This window comes from Lonchura striata, chromosome 12 (assembly GCF_050655825.1).
Source record: "Lonchura striata isolate lonStrDom1 chromosome 12, ASM5065582v1, whole genome shotgun sequence".
In the NCBI taxonomy this organism is placed as follows: domain Eukaryota; kingdom Metazoa; phylum Chordata; class Aves; order Passeriformes; family Estrildidae; genus Lonchura; species Lonchura striata.
Genome location: NC_140714.1, coordinates 7834830 through 7848440, shown reverse-complemented (window position 1 = coordinate 7848440; position 13611 = coordinate 7834830). Strand labels below are relative to the sequence as shown.

Below are 13611 nucleotides of genomic sequence, written 5' to 3'. Positions count from 1 at the left end.
TTAACTTTGAAGGACAAATTGGTGCAACTGCCTGGATGGAATATTCCACTGGCACTCAGGTCTGATCCTGCATTTTAATTCTGGTTTTACTGATGGCTATCAGATGATACCAGGTAATGATTTGTCTTCTCTGCACCTCTGTTTTTCGTGACAGTGCTGACTGTCTCCAAAATGCTGATGTATGTCACATTGTGCAGGACTGTTTTACCCAGCTCTGAGAACCCCATGAGTCCATGTGGTGGGAGCCAGGGAAGGGGATGTTCCACAGTAGGCTCCAGTGTGTTCCTGTTGCTCTCATTCCCCAGAATCAGAAAGTACAAATATCTAACAGGCATGGGAAATCTCTCTCAGCTGGCACTGCAAGCAGGACATTCCTGCCTTCCAGGTGGAAGGGTGAGAAGGGTGGACAGGCACTGCAGATATTTTGCTTCTCTGACTGGCACAACTCATTTGAGGATGATTTCTGTTCCTTTGCTCTGCCCTTCACCTTCCCTAGGACTGGCTGTAATGACACAGAGCAATAGCAACTTGTTACCCTCCCCTTCAGCAGGAGGAATGTGCACCTTGGCTTAGGCCTTTACCCTTAGACTAGACAAAAATGCAACTTTTGGCTTTACAGGTATATATGAGGCTTAATGAAGTTTAGTTTTGACTTTTCTTTGCATTTGCATAAAAATGATAAAGTTTCCTTTCCTGCTTCTCATTCAATAGCAAGAGCTGGGATTCATAACCCTGCAAGGGAAATATTAATTTAAAAGAAAAATCCTTTTCCTCCATTTTAAATTAAATTTAAAATGAAGAAAGACATCTCTACTCCTCCCATGGTAATCTTTCTTTTGTTTTTAATACAACGTATTATAACGTCATAAATAGAAATGTAATCTTATTAAAAGGCGTGCAGCAAGTGCTACTTTATTAAAAACTTTTTTAAAATAATCATTTACCAAGTTGAAATATTAATGTAGCTGGCTGGAAATTGCAGATTTTTACTAGGGCAAAGTCATCTTTTAAAAGGAAATTAAACTAGATATATTTTCAAGAAGTCAAATTTCCGATAGTGACAGCTTTTTATTAGCATGTTTTGGCACCACTACATATATATATATATTTTTTTTTTTTTCTTAAAGGGCTAATATTTATTCAAATTTAAGTGTAAAAAAAATTTAAAAATATTTTTCTGCCCCCTCTTCCCTCTGTATTCTTCATTGTCTGTAACTGGAGTGCAAAGAAAATTACCTTAAATCTCAATTTGAGTGTCACTTGGCTTTTATGTAGTACAAATAAACTTAAATCAAACAGGGCCCTTGCCTGTGAATGACATAGTGTGTGTAGCACCTTCTCACTTACCTAATTCTAAAGAGCAGAAATGCAGAGTCTGCTGAATATCTCAGCTGCCTCAGACCTCAGTGGCAATTAAGAACTTGCAGCTCTTTCAAGGATTTCTTCTTTCCCGACTTGATATATTCCTTACTGTGACCTGAGAAGCACCTTTTTCCTTTTGCCTTTCCTTACTTATAGTGAAAATAATGAATAGTTATTGATCACATGTTGCTTAATGGGCTCTAATAAATTTACACTTAAAATAAGATTGTCCAGTGGAGTGTTTCCAGCTAGATCAGGACCTAGTTCCTTTGTATTAACACCACTCTGCTGCAGTGGAGTGGCTAAAAATTGCAAAAACAGCCTCCTGCTCCGTGGCTTTTTTTTTTGTTATTGTATGTTTAGTCTTAAATGGTGGGTTCCTGGTAAGAAAATGTCAGTGCCATTGCAAGTCACCCCTGGTCCCAGGGGCACCAGTCCATGTGGTGTTTCTGTGGCTGCCTGGTTTGCCCTGGTTTTGGGTGTCTCATCCTTGCCCTGTCCCCAGGGTGCCCTGGCAGAGCTGCTCTGCAGCCCTGGCTCCTGCCACTGCCCTTCTGCTCCGGCTGCCTGGAGCCAGGGGAGGCTGCTGTGTTCCTGCCCCACAACATTTTCATTCTGGGAGCAGAGCCGTGCTCCTGCTGCCCTGTCAGACCCGCCACCTCGGGGTGCTCTGCGAGCCAGCCCAGACCGTGGCTGACAATTTGGTGTTCCTGCTGTGTAGCATCCCTCAGAACCTGTCCTGCTGCTGCATTCCCCACCACACAGCTCCCAGGATTCTGTCCATAGCAGGGGCTTTGCTGGCCTTGGATCTGTTTAGGAAGCTGGTGGGATGATTTGTTTCCAAGCCTGTTTCTTTGAGTCTGGGACTGGTTTTCTCTACTGCACCGATCTCCTTCTCCTTCCCTGTGGCTCAGTCTTGTCCCTGATTGCTTCTCCCTGAGGCTGGCTCTGGCCCCTTGCTGCTGTTCTGTTTGGAAGCCTCAGCATCTGTGCCTCTTTTCTGTGTATGCTGTGGTTTCGTTTTTTTTGAGGGTGAAAATGAGTATTGTTTTGGTGGTTTTGGTTTTTTTTTTGTTGTTGTTTGGTTTTTTGGGTTTTTTGGTTTTTTTTTTTTTGTGGTTTTTTTTTTTTTTTTTTTTGGTATTCAGTGATTGTTTTGGGCTTCCAAACTCCTGACAAGCCTAGTATCCATCTTAATAGGATAATGACTTGAGCTATCTCAGTTGGAAGCTAAGCTTCTTGCAATTTCTTGGTAATTCAGCAGATCTGCTTAGGCTAACTTATCTTGTGTTTGTATCTTTTATTTCCCATCAGGGCAGTGCAGTAAACAGAGGCATGCAGTCCATGTGAGCAAAGATGATGGCTGCATATGCTGTGTTGAGATAGATCATATCAGTTGCCAAGTGTGCTCTACGTCACTCTTTATATTCCTGCACCTTTAACCACATAGAGTAGATGATATTTTCTAATCATTGTTACCTTTTTTTAACAGCTATTTCAAGTCCTGTGTTCAAATTGGATTTGGTTGTCAGTTGGCAAGCAGCTTGGGTGTATGGATGCCTCTTTGGAATACATCAGTTTGTTCATCAGAGAAAATTACAATGTCAGGAGTCCTCTTCCTCCCCTTCCCTGAAATTTTGATGCATGTTTTGCAGAAGTCATGAAAGGATTTAAATCCAAAGCTGAAAAGCCTGACTGGAACTGATTGCTTTGAGCTTCTTGTTTACAAAATATGAATTGGGGGTTAGGAAAAGAAAGACAACAAGAGGTTTTCTTATGAATAGACATACTTGTGATTTCTCTAGCAGAGACTGTGGTGTGTATGGAGAATGTAAAAAAGAATAGCAATAAAAGCATATTTAACGGTGAGCAGCTTTTTTTGAGGAAAACTCATTTTTTGTAGTCTGTGCAGTATTGATAGATGTTCTTTGTAGTTGTAAGATGCAGCTTTACTGATCCCTGCAATGGATAGAAGGAGGAATGTTGTCACAGAGCAAATGCTGATATGTTGTCAATATTTAATGCATTTGTTATTTAAAAATGTAATTTCCTTATTTTAATGTATTTTTAAATTGCTTAGAGTAGGAGAGGATATCTGTTTGATATGAATATCTCCTTTTTGGTGACAAACTAGAACACAGGATATCGCCACAAAGAAATCTTTTAAAGTATTGCATAAAAGGGTGAATCTGTTTTTCAACATTGACACCGGCTATCTGGGAGATGGAATATTCTTACAGTTCACACTGAAAGCATAAAAGAAGCATAAAATACAGAAATAACAATTGTGGAACATATGTGCATTCTTTGGAATTAACTTGCTGGGGTGGGGGGTTATTTTCTAGAGTAATTAAACTTTCTGTGGGCATTGAGGACCATTCTGGGGCTTTCTGAGTCAAGTGGGGACTGAGTACAAAGCTGTATTGTAATTAAATAGCCAAACAATCTGCCTGGGAAGTGAGAACCTGCAGCATCAACATTGTTTCCTGCAGGTGGGCTGAAGTCTTCATGAGGATTCTCATGATCCTTACAAAAACAATTATATATTTGTCAGGCTGTGGGCTGTAGACCAGATTTCTCTGGCCTTTCGAGGCACAGTGCTTTTGTTATGTTTTTCAGTGATTGAAGTGCTTGTGATAGCTGTAGATGAGTGGCACTGGAGATGGGAGTGCTGCAGAGAGGTTGGGAAGGGAGCAGAGTTCTGTGCCTGAGCCTCCCTGCGAGGAGATGCTCTGGGAAGGCAAAGCTTGGCCATGGAGTGTGCAGCTCCTGGCTGGTTTCACCCATGCCAGAAGTGAGGTGTTCCCTGCTGGGCTTTGAGACTTTCCAGGAATGCTGTGTTCAGGAATGCCTCTCCTGCTGCTCTGGGTGCTCCGCTCTGCTCTCAGCCACAGCTGATCTGCAGTGACACTCCAGCAAAGCTTGTTTGGTGTTTTATGTTGTTTCCAGCACTCTGAGCTCCTCCTCTCAAACCTGCCCCTTGCTTGCTTAAATCATCTGAGCTCCCCCAAGCCTGGCAGAAGGTGAAAGCATCCCTTTGTTCCTTACGGAGCTCTTCATCTCCTCCTCTTTCACTCTTGTGCTGTGAGAGCACTTCTTGCCTGAAGATCACCATTTCTGAGTGCTCTAAAATTTAGCTCTTTATGAGGCTTGTTATGAAAATTGATGTTTGAAACAAGGAGGTAGAGGGTGGAGTGAGGCATTAGAGACTGGAGAGGGTGACAAGGAGCACACCAGGACACGGCCAGGCAGGGCTGAGCAGCCTGGGTTGATGCTGCCCCAGCCAGCATAGAATAGGAGGGTACAAGGCTGGTGTTAAAGGTGCTTTGATTCATTTAATGTGTCATGTGTCATCCCCTGTCGTCTCTCCCTCCCCTGCCCTAGGTCTTAGATTTTTTGCTAAAAATTAATTCTACTTTTTTTTTTGAGTAATAGGCCTCAAACACCATGTGGCACTGCAGTGACAGGCTTGCCAAAAACTGTCTAAAACTGAGTTATTGCTTCCAGTATCTCTGTGCATGTGGCCCAGGATAGCAATTGTCTTTTTCTGCAGTGGTATTGCAGCATGAACTTTCATCTAATTCATTATCCACCCTAATACTCAAGTCTTTCTGCATTACTGCTTTCTAAACAGCACTCTCTCACTTCATTCCTGCACTGATTATTATTTCTCCCCCACTACATAGCCTTACATTTATCTTCAGTGGAATGTCTCACTTACATCAGCCCATTTCACTGAGTTTGCCAGGCAGCTGAATATTTTTGAGACATTCTTGCTGGCTTCTCCTCCTCTTGGTTTAGCATCATTTACATTTATGGAGCATGGGGTTAGCTTTGTCCTCCAGATGGTTCAGCTGGTTGGATAGGAAAGAACAGTGACCCTGTGCCCTTTCAGCCTGTGCTGCATACCACCACTGTATCAGTCCAAAGTGAGCACCACTGCTGCTAATTTTGGTCTATTTGCTTCATCTGAGCTCTGTTACTGCTTTTTTGTTTGGTTGGTGTTGGTTTTGTGGGGAGTTTTGTGTGTATGTGTGTGTTTCTTTGTTTTTGTTTGGTTTGGTTTTTTTTGTTCTTGCTGCCAAAGGCTGCTCTTGCTCCTAGTAGTATGAGGTTCTATGTCAAGATCTTTATTGAATTCTCTGGAGGCAGATGACCAACGAACCAAGGATTAGTTTGGGATTCTAAACAGCACCAAATTTTCCTGCTGGGAAATTTCCAGAAGAATGTCTTGCCTGGGTGAAAACACTAATGGGAAACTGAAAAGCCAAGATGGAAGTTCGATTCAGTTCACAGATCAGCTCTTGACTGTTTAGTGTCTTCTCCCTTTGAACAGTGCAACTTACTTGGAAGGAAAAGAGAGAGTTCTCAGAGTGGTGGGTCATGTTTTTGGGCTATATATCCCAGACTAACAACTTGTTCAGTCAGCACAAAAAAAAATATCTCTATTTATGTCGGTTTCCACTTTAGCTTTGTATTTTGGGAAATAAGTGTGGATGAAACCCTTTGCTACAAAATCTGTATGTAATGCAAGCTGTCAGCATAAAAAAAATATGAAAAGCCTTGTTTTGTAAGCCAAATTAAGGCAAATTAAATACGTTTTTACACAAATAAAAATGAATGTTTGCTTGCTTGATTCTACTCAGCTTTTAATTTTGATCCCAAAATAATTTTTGTGGATCTGGCTGAAATTGCTGTCACATGCTGGAGGCACTAAATCTGGCTACCTGGGCACTACTGATCTGTTTCAGCACAGAATGGTACAAATCCCAAGTTATTTCTGCTCAGTCCAGGGGAGCATGCACATTTATGCTCTTCCGTCTTTCCTCCAGGAGATTGTGCAGCTGTAGGTGGCAAGACCTGACTGCAAACTGAGAGTAAGACATCTCACAGTGGGACTAGAGCATTTCTCCTTTCTTTTCTTAAGTAGTTCTTTATTGAGCTTTCCACCTTCAGCATTAATTTGAAAGCTGAAACCAAATAACCAGGAAGAGATTGATGTGGCCTCACTTTATTTCCCACAGTCAATAAATTGTTAAATGGGCCAAAGGACACAGGTTAAAAAAATCATTTTGTATAAAAGAAGGAGGGATTTTTATTAGATGACAAGCCCCTTTCTGTGAAAACTTGATAGTGGGGCATGTTTGATCTATGTAATGCAGTGGAGCAGCTCTGTTGGCTTCATAAAGAGCCTCAGTGTTCTCCATGGGACTGAAATCAGCACTGTGCCCTGCATTTTATGCTGGATGAATGCTGGGTGTGCTGGTCCTTCAGAGTGGAGGAGGATGGTGAATTTGGAGAGATGCTTTGGAATGAGGACTCTGTGCAGAGGGGAAGCTCGTGCACAACAGTTGTCCTCTGGGGACTCTGCATAAGTTTAGCAAAGACCCTGGTTTGTAGGTAGATGTTTGTCTCTACTGATGGGAATGCAGAGGGGCTTTTAATGGGATGATGGGATGAGAAATGAAATTATAGGTTGCCAACAAGGAGGCAGGAATATGTCTGGAAAGATGGCAGTGGGTGGACAGAAGTCATGCACAAAGCAGGTCTGTGTCCCATGGTCCTTGCTATGGTTCTTTGGATGAGTCTAATATTTTTTTTTTACCAAGATATTTCATGTACTTGGGGGAATCCATTTTGAAAATGTAATAAGGCTGTACTACCACAAATGCTGGCAGTCGATGCAAGCAAATTATTTCTAGAGCAGAGAGGTGGAACTGCTGATTTTGCATAAGTTTGTGTTTCTGTGAGTACTGCTAGATTTAGTGAAATGATAATGGTATGATTCTGCATTAAGCAAGGCACTGGAAGTACAAAATACTCCATTAAGGTCATGTTTATTTGCTCTTCAGAGGGTGCTCTTTTAGCTCCATGCGTGCTGCAGCACCTGATTATGTGAGAATAAGAGTGAGATGGGTGGTTCTGGCCATGGCATTTTCTGTTGCAAAACCCTTAAAAAGTTTAGGTACTTGCAATAAGGCAAGAAGTAAAATAGAGCTCCCTTTTGCAATTGTTAATCCATTGTACAAACTCCATTATACATGTGTGGTTTATACATTTCCCAGGTAAACCATGCCATGCATGAAAAGACCAAAGCAGCCCCTTCTCAGAGTGCCTGGGCTGATGGATTCGAGTCTCTCCTGCACAAATAATACTGGGCTGCCTCTGGATTCCAGCTTCCAAGCTTGGCTTTGAGCTTGTCTTTGTGGGAACAGTGCAGAAGTGTTGGAGTGGCTGCTTAGTCTCAGGGTATTCTGCAAGTTGTCTGGCAGAAGTTTCACTGCAGGGCACCATTCTCTTGGAAGGGGCGATGTTGCAGTTGGTTTATTTTGGGTGGCTTTATCTTGAGGTGGAAGTTGTTGGCACTGTTTTTTTTTTATCTGGCTGACTGCTTATTCTGAGCACAAGTGCTGCAGGTGATGCTGGTTGACATCAGTGGTCCAAATTTACCAGCTATGTCACATCTTGCACAGCTGATGCCAGCTAAGTGTAAGCCGTGAAAATGCAAAATCAAGCCCTTTCTAATCATCCAGCAGCATCTGTCTCTTCCTGGCTTCCCAAGCTTCTTTTTCTGTGTCCCCTTAATGGAGCATCATTAATGCAACTTGAAGTTGCCTCACTGTCTTGCTAATGAGCTTTGCTCATCTCGATTATAAAGCCAGGCAGGCTGAGAGCAGGAGCTGTGGCTGAAGAGACTGGTTTGCTTCTCCTTGGCAGGGCACCTGCTCTGGGGGAGAGTGGCTGATGGCACTGGGTACCACAGAACAGTGCCTGCCCAGGGTCTGGTTTGGCATCAGAGGCTTTCTTGTAGCCCTTAAACTCCATCCCTTATAATACAAGGAAAAGTCTGTGCTGCGGATCTCTTTCGTTCTGATGCTCAGGGCCTTGCTTGATGTTGATATGTTGGAGTGTTACAAAATTCCACTGCATTTAACTCATGGTGTTGAACACAACAGGTTAGCAAGGGGCACATCTAGTGACTGCCGTATTCATGTTTGGGATAAGGGCTTTTAATTCTGCCAGTTAATTTAATCCCCATAGTTTGACAGCATGTTCCTTGGACTGTTTTTCATCTTTAAATTGCATTCTGCTGGTTAGTTCCTGTAGAGGCCTGCTGTGCTCTGCATTTATGTTCTTGTTCTTAGGATTTGTGCTGTTTCCACATCATCTATCAGGCACGTGAAGCACAGAGAATGAATGGTGTGGAAAGTCTCTGTGTCAGTTTTACAGATAGACCTGTGGATTCCACTCGCACAGGAATTAAGGGGCTGTCTGGGTGACTGTCATCTGGGAGAGGGACAGATGTCTCTTGGCAGATGCAGCACCTGGGTATCTGTTATTTCACTTAAGTTGTGAGAAACTCGTCATTTTTGCCTCCCATATTTCATTAATGGAAAGCTGTGAAAATTGGCTGTGTGTTCATAGGAGAACAGATTCTGCCTTTTATCTAATGGGAAGAAATCTCTGCAGCATTATCAAGGGATGAAGTCTCATTCAAAATATAATTTGTTGATGCTGTCTGACCACTATATATTGTTGTAACTTCCATCCCTCTTTGGTAAGATATAAAATAATCTACAAAATATGGAGATCCATGTCTGAAATGTCTGTTTAAAAGTAATATACTATCAAAATGGATTAGCTGCGCCTGAAGTATTTCTAGAATTATTTGCAGTCAAAGGGTGGTAAAATATTTAAGGCAAATAGCCTAGTTGTGTTTAGGAATTTGACCATGAAAGAGCCTAGGGAGATGAATTTAAGTATTATTTATACTAATTGTGCAAAATATTTTAATTGCCCAATATTATAAATTTATTATCTATCAGTTTCCTCTCCCTTCCTTTCTTCTTTACTTCTGGCTCATTTGGCAACATTTATTCTAAGGAATTGCCTGGAAGCCTGAACTCATTTCAGCAGTGTGTGTTACAGTGCATAACATTGCAATGTCTCCAGCTTACCTGCTTCTCTTTAGCACAGTCCAATTAAAATACAGTGAAGGCACTTAGATAAAGGTGCTGCCTTTTTTCTGGTGAGGCTTGCATGAAGCTTTAGGCTTGCAGATGGGTGTCTTGGATCACTCATCTCTTTATCTCCATTTAAGAGATGGTATAAAAGCCCTTCAAGTAATGTCTCTGTGCTTTCATGCCTTTTTAAAATGCAGTGCTGTGCAGTCTTTAAGAAAAGAATGGTTTTCTTAGTTTTGAAAAGTTGCTTTTCTGCAGGCATTGATTTGATACAGAACTAATTGCTAGAATACCTTATGATTTAGTGCTTTTTTTGTTACACACTAATAAGATCTTTAACTCCCCTGCTTGAAGTGTTCTCATAGTGTGACACTATTCCAGACTCCAGTAGACAAGGCTCTGTCTCCAAAGGCTGGCTTGTAGCTCCGTGTTGAACTACTCAGTTAAGAAGTTCATACACATTAGGGACTAGGAATAAAACTTTGATTCACCTGCTACTGTAGTCCACAGTAGCAAGTCAGAATGATTATGAGGTGGACAGTGTGTGTACCTTTGAATTTGTCCCATTTTAATCTGAGAACAGACTTGTGTGCAGGCCTTGTCTTCAAAGAAAGCTTAGAAGAATGTGAGTGTGGCACACAATCTAGTCAATCCACCATTATAACTAATGATTTCACCATTCAGACATAATGTATCGATCTTAAAGGATTTTTCTTTCATAGCTGATGGCTTGATACCTTTTAAACACCAACGCCAAGGGTATCATCTCTCTGAATAGTGTAATAGCTTTATATTTAAGGTAGATTGGGGATAAAATTTTGTGTTTTCATATGAGCTATGAATACCGGTAAGGTACTCAGGCAGGAATTACCTTATCGTACCTTTGAGGGCACTTATCAAATAATTTTTATTGGAAAGTTAATATGCTGAGGCAGAGTGAATGGAGAGCTGCTCGGGATGCTGCGTGTAGCCAGCACTGCATTGCTTCTGCCGTCTGCAGATCTGTGGCCCAGGCTGATTCATTTAGCACATCATCGAAAATCATGTAGCATTCAGTGCTGCATAAAATGACATGAAATGGTGTGTAAGGGATTTCTCCATGTTGGCTTTGAAGGATCCTCTCCTCCTGGCAGAAGCAGGGCCCAGCACAGCTCCACAGGCTGCAGGTTACGCCCGGCACACACTGGCAGCCAGGGGAGCTGCTCAGGATTTAATTTCACACTTGTGCATCTGAGTGTGCAATCTCTCCCTTTCTCTTTTAATCGTGTATCTACAAGCCTCAGACCATATGTTATGGTGTGCGTTTCCCCTCTGCCATCAGCACTGGTTTGATGGATCAAAGGAAACTTGCAAGGCAAGTGCTTCTGCTGTGCCTTCTCTTCATCTCCCCCTCCTGCTCTGTGTCCCTCTATTCCACCCGTCTAATTTGGCTGCTCCACGTTGAGCCTTCCTGGAGCATGTTCCTGCCCCTCCTATTGTCCCAGTTTCCACTTCCCCAACTTTTGCAGGGCTCCAGAAGAGAGGAGCTTCTTCTGTTTGCTCCTGGTCAGACCAGCCTGTCTAATTTAATTGTTGGCTTTTCTGCAGCATCCAGCTCTACAGAAGTGGAGCAGGAAGCCACTTGGCTGCTCCCTGTTCTGGAGCTGTTAACTATCCCCCAGCTGAAAAAAGACTTTTGGAATCCTGTAGTGATTTGTGTTAGTATAGCCTAAATATTTTCTCGAAAACTTCAACTTTCATTAGTGTTGTCACGTTGTTTTGGTCAGAAGGCACATCCCCACCTCCTCCCCAAAATGTGGAAAAAGTAGTGATTCCACCTGAAACATAAGATTGTTTGGATGTGTGAAGCACTTGCTTTATTGAAAGAATTTGAATGCTTTGGTTCTTCCAGACTTTTATCTGCAAAGACACCGTATGCTCTGCTCTGTACCTTGCACCTCCCGAGGATGAGAGAGTCCACGACCCCAATTAACACCAAAGAACAGAAGCACCACGAGATTAAGTCTCGTTTTCTGATTAATTTACCACTATGAGATATGGCCAGCAATATCTGTTTGTTCACTAGCACAACAATACTTGTGTTTTCTTGTGTTTCTGTGGCCCCATGAAGAAATGCCTGGTTGTACTGTGAACAGGCTGAGGGAGGAAGGAGGTGTTGTGGTGTGATTTTTGCAAGAGCCAGACCATTTCCTTTCCAGTTCACAGCATGGCCAGAGATCCTGAACTATCATCCTTTTCCCAGAGTATCTGCAACTATCCAATAAGTGTATATCTTCTCTCAATTGCTGATAACTACTGAATTGGTGCATGTTTATAAAAAAATTATTATTGACATTAATGTTGGGTTATCTAGCAGTGGTGCAGGATGTTATTTAGAACAGGATGTTCCAGTTTTTCTTTTTCAATCCTACATAAGCTGTTCAGCAACCTGCAAGTCTCTTCCTCTAGTTCTCTTGCAAAGTACTTGAGCTGCCTCCTGGTTTGTAACATCTTTTATGGTGGAAATAAATTTGTGTAGAGCATGTGTCTTCATCTTTTATAAATACAGATAAGTGCACAAATATCTTAAGTATCTATGCAGAAAACTAAAACTGCATATTTTTATAAGAATATCAGGTTTATAATTGCACGAATAACATGCTGACAGAAGCAAATCTTCAATTTCACATTAAAGTTAGGCATTCATAAAGGCTTGGATTTGCATAATTTAATTTTCTGCACAGAACACACTGAAAATTAGGGGCATGATTCATGGCCATACCATGGTTACCATGAGGATTTTTGATGGTTCCAGCTAGAAGTACAGAGGTGTTTACAACCTGAGATGTTTTGCACTGACTCAGACCCCCCCCCCCCCCCCCCCCCCGTACCTTAAACAAATACAGATTATTTAGACTCAGTGCCTTTCTCTGGATATAAAGGCACCCAGGAGGGCTTGCTCAGATACCTGCAGGAGCACCTTGTTCTTTGGAGAAGACAGTGTCCAGTCTTCCTCCTGCCTGAAAGGTTCAGACTTTTTCAGCAAGAAAAATCCCTTCTCTGTTGGGAATGCTTAGGAGAAAGCTGCTGTCTTTCATTGTGTAGCAAGGAGAGGCTTTAGGTGTATTTGTCAGCACATGTGATTTTTAGGTGAATAAGTGGGCCATCTTTTTCTGATAGCCTTTCCAGCCATCTGCCTAGGCTATTTCATTGTTCTCTTCCTTGGGCTTTTCATGGTCTCTTATCTTTGTTCAATTTCATAGTTTTTTGCCAAGAATGTTTGGGTTTCCACATCCCACACCCATTCTTTCCTGCTGAAATGAGTGCCTGTTAACTCCAAACCACATAGACGTATAAAAGTAAATAAAAAGAAAAAAAAAAGACTGAAGTAAGATGTTTAATTTAGTATTTTTAGAGAGGAAAACAAAGTATGTGGGGTCGTGTTGCCTGCAAATCCTGGTAGCATCATGATGTGTTCCAGTGTTTCTAGTTCGCAGCCTAGAGTGAAATTAACATTTAGAATGTTGCCAAGGAATCCGGAAAACTCATTCCAATGGCACAATTAGTACCTTTGCTTGCACAAGAGATGATTTGGCAGGGGCAAACCTGCACTGCTTTTCCTGAAATTGCACAACCTTTCCTACCACTTCAGGGTTCCAAACGGTGCAGAAATCCACATTGCAGAGGGAAGGTTGTCCACAGAGCTGTGTAGCATTTGTGGATAACCTCGGGCACAGCAGGCTCTCTGCTGCTGAGAGCCTCCCAGAAGCTTTTCCAAAGGGAAAGAAAGGCAAATTCTGAGTTACTGGTGCATGATGTTCAATAAAGTCCTGTTCCAGGCTTCTCTCCAGTCCAGCTGTAATTGGCCTGGGAATAGAATGGAATGCAGCATTTGGTGACTGCATATGGGTAGCAGTGCTTCATGGGGTTTTCTGAAGCTTTAATTTGAATTATTCAGCTAGTTTTGTACTGATCAAATAAGTGGTTTGGGACAAGTTGGGCTTAAATTTCTATAAAGCCATTTGGTGCATACTTGTTCCTCACATTCCATGTCTATGGATCTAAGGTGGTTTTTGTTTGTGTGCATTTATTATGGTGCTCTGAAAAATGTAGCGGAATTTATTACAGACTTTCTACTGACGTTTGTGAATTTACACACCTCCACTTTGGTTCAATCAGATGCATAGAAACAATAAGTCAAATGTGCACATAAAAAGCCCAAATACCCCACATCATCATGAAAGGAATTCAATCCTTTACAAAGTCAAACAAATATTATTTGAGGCATAAAAGAAAAAATCCTGGG

General features: G+C 41.9%; 1 protein-coding gene across 1 annotated transcript in view; it reads left to right on the top strand.

Annotated features, from left to right (window-relative positions):
- Positions 1 to 13611, top strand: part of PTPRG (protein tyrosine phosphatase receptor type G) — a 391091-nt gene that overhangs the window by 71357 nt on the left and 306123 nt on the right. The gene's annotated exons all lie outside the window — the stretch shown is intronic.